Below are 6,395 nucleotides of genomic sequence, written 5' to 3' on the forward strand. Positions count from 1 at the left end.
CCTCCGCGGGTGGTGAAAGCCACTCAGCTCTCTTTGTGGGCACCGGTGGGGGGTGGGGAGCAGAGGGCAGGCAGAGCCCAGACAGCGCCACGCTCCTGTTCTGCATGCATCACACCTCGGCCAGCGACAAGCCCCCTGGGCCTCAGTTTCCTCAGCTCTGAAATGGGCATCATGGTAGCAGCTTCCTCATAGATGCCCTTGTGAGCCGCAGGAGGAAAACAGAAAGTGCTGAGGTCATCCCTGTGCTGGGAGCTTGGTTAATGCCACCTCCTGCGATTTTTGGGTTTTGTTTTACCAACACGCCTCTGTCTGCAGCCTACACAGCCACCTGTGGCCCGGTGGGGAGGGGGGACGTCGCCAGCCCTCCCACACAGGCTCCTTCAGGGGTTCCCACGGCTTGTGGGGCAGAGTCCCGAACCCCTCTGTTGGAGATGCTTTCCCAACTCCCAGCCGGTGTGGAAAGGCCCAGCCTGCCCCAGCAATGTGCCCTCTCATCGGCCCCCAACTCTTTGTGGGCCTGGGATCCCCGGCAGTCTGCCGAGACCTTACTCCCTTCCTCAGACGGATGGTTTCAAACAGTAAGCTGGTTAGCCGTGCGACGGAGAAGAATCACCTTAAAATACAGCTATTAAAACGTTTTTTAAGGGGCGCCTGGGTGGCTCAGTGGGTTAAAGCCCCTGCCTTCAGCTCAGGTCATGATCTCAGGGTCCTGGGATCAAGCCCAACATCGGGCTCTCTGCTCGGTGGGAAGCCTGCTTCCTCCTCTCTCTGCCTGCCTTTCTGCCTACTTGTGATCTCTGTCAAATAAAGATTTTTTTTTCCAAAAATCTTTAAAAGAATTAAAAAAAAAAATAAGTGTGTGATTACAGGCATGTGTGTGCCCTTTTGCTGACGCGTTAAGTCACAAGAGCGAATGGTGGTTTTAACGGTGCTTGTGAAGGAGCGATGAGCAAAATGTCCGGCAGCACCGTCCCCTGCGTGCCACGGAGCCCCAGGATTCAGGGTCACAGCGGCTGCCACGAGAGCACTCATTGCCTGTGTCCGCCTCTGTGAAGAAGACTCTTTCCCCATCAAGTTCACGACCCTGCATTCCGCCCCTGGGCTGGGTGGGTCTGCGGCCCTGCTAAGAACTCCTTTGCATTACTGCTCCAGCGACCCACCCTTTACGGCTTAAAGCAACACAGATCTCTCTCTTCCTCCTTGTTCTGGAGGTCAGAGCCCCGCAGGGGTCTCCCTGGACCAAAGTCAAGGTGTAGGCAGGGCTGGTTCCCTCCGGAGACTCTGGGGGGCAATCCGTCCCCTTGCCCTTTCTCAGCTACTGGGTTCCTTGGCCTGCAGCCCCCGCCCTCAGAGCCCGCTGCTGCTCGGTGGTCTGTCCCATGCCGCAGGAAGGGGACACTGTCTCCCTCTGCCTCTACTCCCACCGCTACCCGAAAGATGATCTCCCCATAATAAGGATCATCTCCCCGTCTCAAGGTCCAGAGCCTCAGTCACATCCGCAAAGTCCCTTTGCCATATGAGATAGCATGGAAAGCAGGGGCCATCTCGGGGCTAGTGGGGGTGTTTCGTCAGCGGGCAGCGTGGGCCACTGCCTGGGTCACCCTTAGGAAAGTGGCCAGTGCTGATTTAAAAACATGGATTATAAGCACGACAGTTCCCACTCTGAAGCTGCACACCTTCTGCCACTCTACAGGTTAGCGGGTGTGGTGCGTGGCTCATCCCTGAGCTTCGAGACCTCTGTGAGGGCCGAGGCTGGAGAGAGGCTGAGCCTGTCCCCGCAGTGGGAACAGGGAGCTGGCCTGCTTCTGGGGACGGCCAGGCTGGGGGCCTTCCCCAGCAGGTGCAAGAGACACTTGCCCCGGGAGCCCAGGAGTGTGTTGGTGACGGTGCCTGCAGGTACCTCGTGGACATGGGTCTGTTCTGGCCCCACGGTGGGGGCAGGGGGCACCATGGTACACGGTTGAAAGAGGAACAGCTACTGGGAACGCTGTCCTAGGGAGCTCAGGCTGCTGTGGCAAAAGACCACAGACTCGGGGGCGGGGGGGGGGGGGGGGGGCTTAAACGACAGAAGTTTATTTCCGCACAGTTTTGGAGGCAGAAGACCACGATCAAGGTGTTGGCAGGGTTGGTTCTTTGTGAAGCCCCTGTCCTTGGCTTCACATGGTCTCTCCTGTGTGTCTGTGTCCTAATCTCTTCCTAGAAGGACACCAGCCACACTGGATTAGGGCCCATTCTGATGACCTCGTGTAATTTAATCACGTCTGTAAAGACCCTGTCCCTCAATGTTGTCACATTCTGGCGCACTGGGGGTTGGGACTAACCACAGGGATTTTGGGGGGACACAATTTATTCCATAACATCTACTTACTCTGCTTTGGCAGACAAATGACAGAATTGCGCTTCGGGCCTCCCATGTGGGTCACCACGGGGCCCCTCCTGCAAAGTCCCAGTGAGGCAGCCGAGGACTGGGGTCATGTTACAGGAGGTCTCAAGAGAGGAAGTGGCCCCTGGAACCAGGGGACATGCCACACACCTGAAGACAGTGGGAAACCCCATGCCTTAAAGAATTCCCTCAGCAAAACTCAGCCTCCCTTGCACTTTTTGCTTTAAAGGTCATGCCCAGGACTCCTGGGTGGCTCAGTTGGTTAAGCGTCTGTCTTGGGCCGTTCAGGCCGATTCACAGACTCCTGGGATCAAGTCCCACATCCGGCTCCCTGCTCAGCAGGGGGTCTGCTTCTCTCTCTCTCAAATAAGTAAAATCTTAAAAAAATAAAGGTCAAGCCCAGAGTCAGAAAGATGCGGAGTAGAAATGCAGATTTACGTGGTGCCTCAGGCCCAAGGTCAGGAGGGGGCGCTCAGCCTGATGAGGAAGGCCCCGGAGCACAGAGAGTCAAAGGCAGCCCTTCCAGCCCCTGGAGTCAAGGTGACACTGCCCTTCGGGCTACCAGTGTCACGGCTCCAAAGCAGAGGAAGGGCCTCCTGCTTCTGAGCCGTCCCCGCTTGGAGAAGAATTGGGAGCAGGAGGCAGCATGGCCGGTGCCCCAGCGACCCGGGGGCCAGCGTGGGCTAGGGCACCCCGGGTGCTGGTGGCTGAGCTGCTTCTAGCCCTTTCGTCCATCCCGTCCCTGCCCGCCCCTGCCCAGGAGGAGACTCCAAGGATGAGCTCGCCTGCCGGGTCTCTCTAGGGCCTGCCTCACGTTTTCAGCAAGTTTGCAACAGGCTTTTATTATTTGCTTTGGCAACAGCCCTCATCTCCGTATTTCTCCATGTATCGATGCAAATTCACAACAGACTCACAGCGGGCTAGCCGACGGTTTCGTCTGCTTCTGCGGTGACACACACCTGTTGTCACACACACACACACACACACACACACACACACACCTCTTAGTACGGCAGCCACGCGGTTCTCCTGCCTCCTCCGCCTCGTGCAGCTGGAGCTCTGAAATCAGGGCACCGCACTTCGCAGGCAATCCCACCGCTGAGCTGGGAAATGCTTGTCGCCTGCAGGCGCCAGCCCAGCCCCTGTCGCAAGAGTGGGATGCTCCTGCAGCCAGGACGGACGTCCCCCGACCAGCACATGTGCGTCTAGAGCGTTCAGAGTTACTAAAATTTGCCTCAAAGTGGCCCTGTTGGCCACCAGCACCCATCCGGGATGAGGCTGGCATTTCCTTCTCTTTCCGTCCCAAAGCAGGACGGGTTAATACCGATGGTGAGTGGGGACAGAGTCGTCCACACCACAGCCAACAGAACTTCCGTGTTCCACAAGGAACCCGGGCAGTGGTGGTGGGGGACATTAAATCTTAAGTAGGAAAATCAGGAATCTGACCTCTGAAAAATTACCGAATTTCGTATTTTCTAAGGAGGCCATCAATCCTTGTAAAGGTAAAAGTGTATAATTTTAAAGGATATTTTTCTAACAGGATAAATAATTCCTCATCCTCACTTCCCAACTATCTTACAAGCTTGGTAACACCACCACGTGGGGAGCCCGCACTCACTTCTTCCAACAAGCCTAAGTCCCAGCAGGAGAATCCGCAAACGCTCCCTGCAGCCCGGCCCAGGGGTCGTGGTCGCCATCTACTGGCGGCCTGGAAACAGGGCCTGGGACTGCCCGAGGCCTCCTCCCGGAGGACATTGTGGGTATTTTGGGATAATTTGGTCCTTTGGGAGAGGAACTTCCGTGGACGTCACCCCACCTGGAAGTGACAGCAGTAGCAGCTAGAATTTGAGCTCTTACTATGGACCAGCTACAGAAGCACTTTGCAGGTTTGAACCCTGAACACTCTCACCCACCTTTTGCGAATGTATTTAATGTCTCCTGTCCTACAGATGAGGTCCCTGGGGCTCAGAGAAGTAGAAATCACATGCTCACGGTCCCGGGGCAGGACTGCGAGGCAGGCAGTCCACGTCCTAACTATGTACAATGCTATACGGGTATTTCAAAGGTCCTATTACAGTCCGTAGACGGCCCTTCTCCCATCTGGGGGGCAGTGCAAGGAAGCAGTCATGACCCTTACACGTGGCAGTGTTACCTGTCCTCAGCCACGTAAGACGTGATGGGGGAAAGTCTCAGTCCAGGACATGATTAACGTCTGTCACACATACACGTGTAGACCCACACAGACACACAGAATGGTAGCCCGTTGAGCAAACGGTGATGCTTACCATCACTGTGTGAGGTGGGGAAACGTGTAGATTTTAATGCAGTCCTGCAGCTCCATTAAAAATACGCTAGTAGCAACAACTAGTCATTTCACAACCATGATCATGAATTAGTCCGGAAAATGCTGACTTCTGGGTTCCTAATGTGTTTGGTAATTTCTCATAGAGCCTTTCCTTCAAAGGAAAATCACATTTCAGTTGAATGAAAAAAAAAAAAAAAAAAAAAAAGAGCGCATTGACTTGGGGCGCCTGGGTGGCTCAGTGGGTTAAAGCCTCTGCCTTTGGCTCAGGTCATGATCCCAGGGTCCTGGGATCGAGCCCCACATCGGGCTCTCTGCTTCCATCGGGAGCCTGCTTCCTCCTCTCTCTCTCTGCCTGCCTGTGATCTCTGTCAAGTAAATAAATAAAATCTTAAAAAAAAAAAAAGTGGATTGACTTAAAGAAAAATGAGGAAACCATGATGAAAATGGTGACCGAATGAATGCTTGGGGAGCTGCATGGGAACCGGCCCTGAAACACCCCAGCAGGCGCCTGAGCAGCTCCTCGCGCGACAGAATCCCGCCCCGCGGGAGGAAGAGCGAGGGCATGAGCCGGCCGCCCACGCCGCTCTCCCAGGTCCCGCCCGTGGCAGCCTCGCATCCAGGCCCAGGACAGACCAAGCCGTCCCTCCCATGGGTCGGCCAGGCGGGGTTCGGGAGGCCCCTCTGACGGCAGGGGACTCTGGAGAAGCTCGCAGACCCACACACAGAGCACCACGTTCCCAGGCCATTTTGGGGGCTGTCTCCCAGAATACGCGGTGAGACCAAACACGGCAGGAACAGAGGTGGGCCTTGCTGCCCGCGGCTCCCACCTGCTCGGCCCCGCCTCTGAGTTCTGCCTCCTTTCTTGCGAGTTCTCGCTGCCAGGCTGCGTCCACGGTGACTGCCAAGTGTGGCGTCGCGAGCAGAGCAGAGCAAAGGCCTAGGAAAGCCAAGTGGAGGCGCCACGCGAAAGCAGCCTGTTAACTTCAGACTCTGGCTAGTGGAGACACTCCCCGACACGTTCGGTGATTTTCGTGATAAAATGTTGGAAAACCTAAGTGAACAAGACAGCCTGTCTTCTCCACGAAGCTTATGTACCCTTCTTTCCAGGAGAGCGGGACCTCTGGTTTTAACCGGGTGTAAATCTTTTTTTTAGCTTTTATTTGAGAGTGAGCGAGCGAGCGAGGGAGCACGTGCATAGAGAGTGAAAGGGAAAAGCAGACTTCCCGTGAGCAGAGAAGCCAATATGGTACTAGGTCCCAGGACCCAGACATCATGACCTGAACCCAAGGCAGACCCTTAACCAACTGAGCCACGCAGGCGCTCCATGGGTGTCCATCTTTAATGGCACAGTGACTTCTCTTTTATTAAGGCCGTCAATATTACACTTGTATCTTTCTGAACCAGAAGATGCTGGCAAATCCACAAGCAGCATGTAGTATGGGTTCCTGCAGGGGTGATCTTTAAGATGGAGAGCTCCTCAGACTTCACATTTTAGAAAACACGAAAATAATTATCTTAAGAAGTTCAGCAATTTCAACAAATATTTCCTGGTTCATTGAGAGTAAACCCATAGCAGGCTTTTATGCTCTAGGTTCTGGACAGCTGGAGAAATGAGCCTTGGCCCCATCTATCAGGGTTCACATCCCTGTGGGCACCAAGGAGCTCCCTCACTCCTGGTTTCCGGTACCCCAACACGGGTAACTTTGG

The sequence above is a fragment of the Mustela lutreola genome, chromosome 9 (assembly GCF_030435805.1).
Source record: "Mustela lutreola isolate mMusLut2 chromosome 9, mMusLut2.pri, whole genome shotgun sequence".
NCBI classification, from domain to species: domain Eukaryota; kingdom Metazoa; phylum Chordata; class Mammalia; order Carnivora; family Mustelidae; genus Mustela; species Mustela lutreola.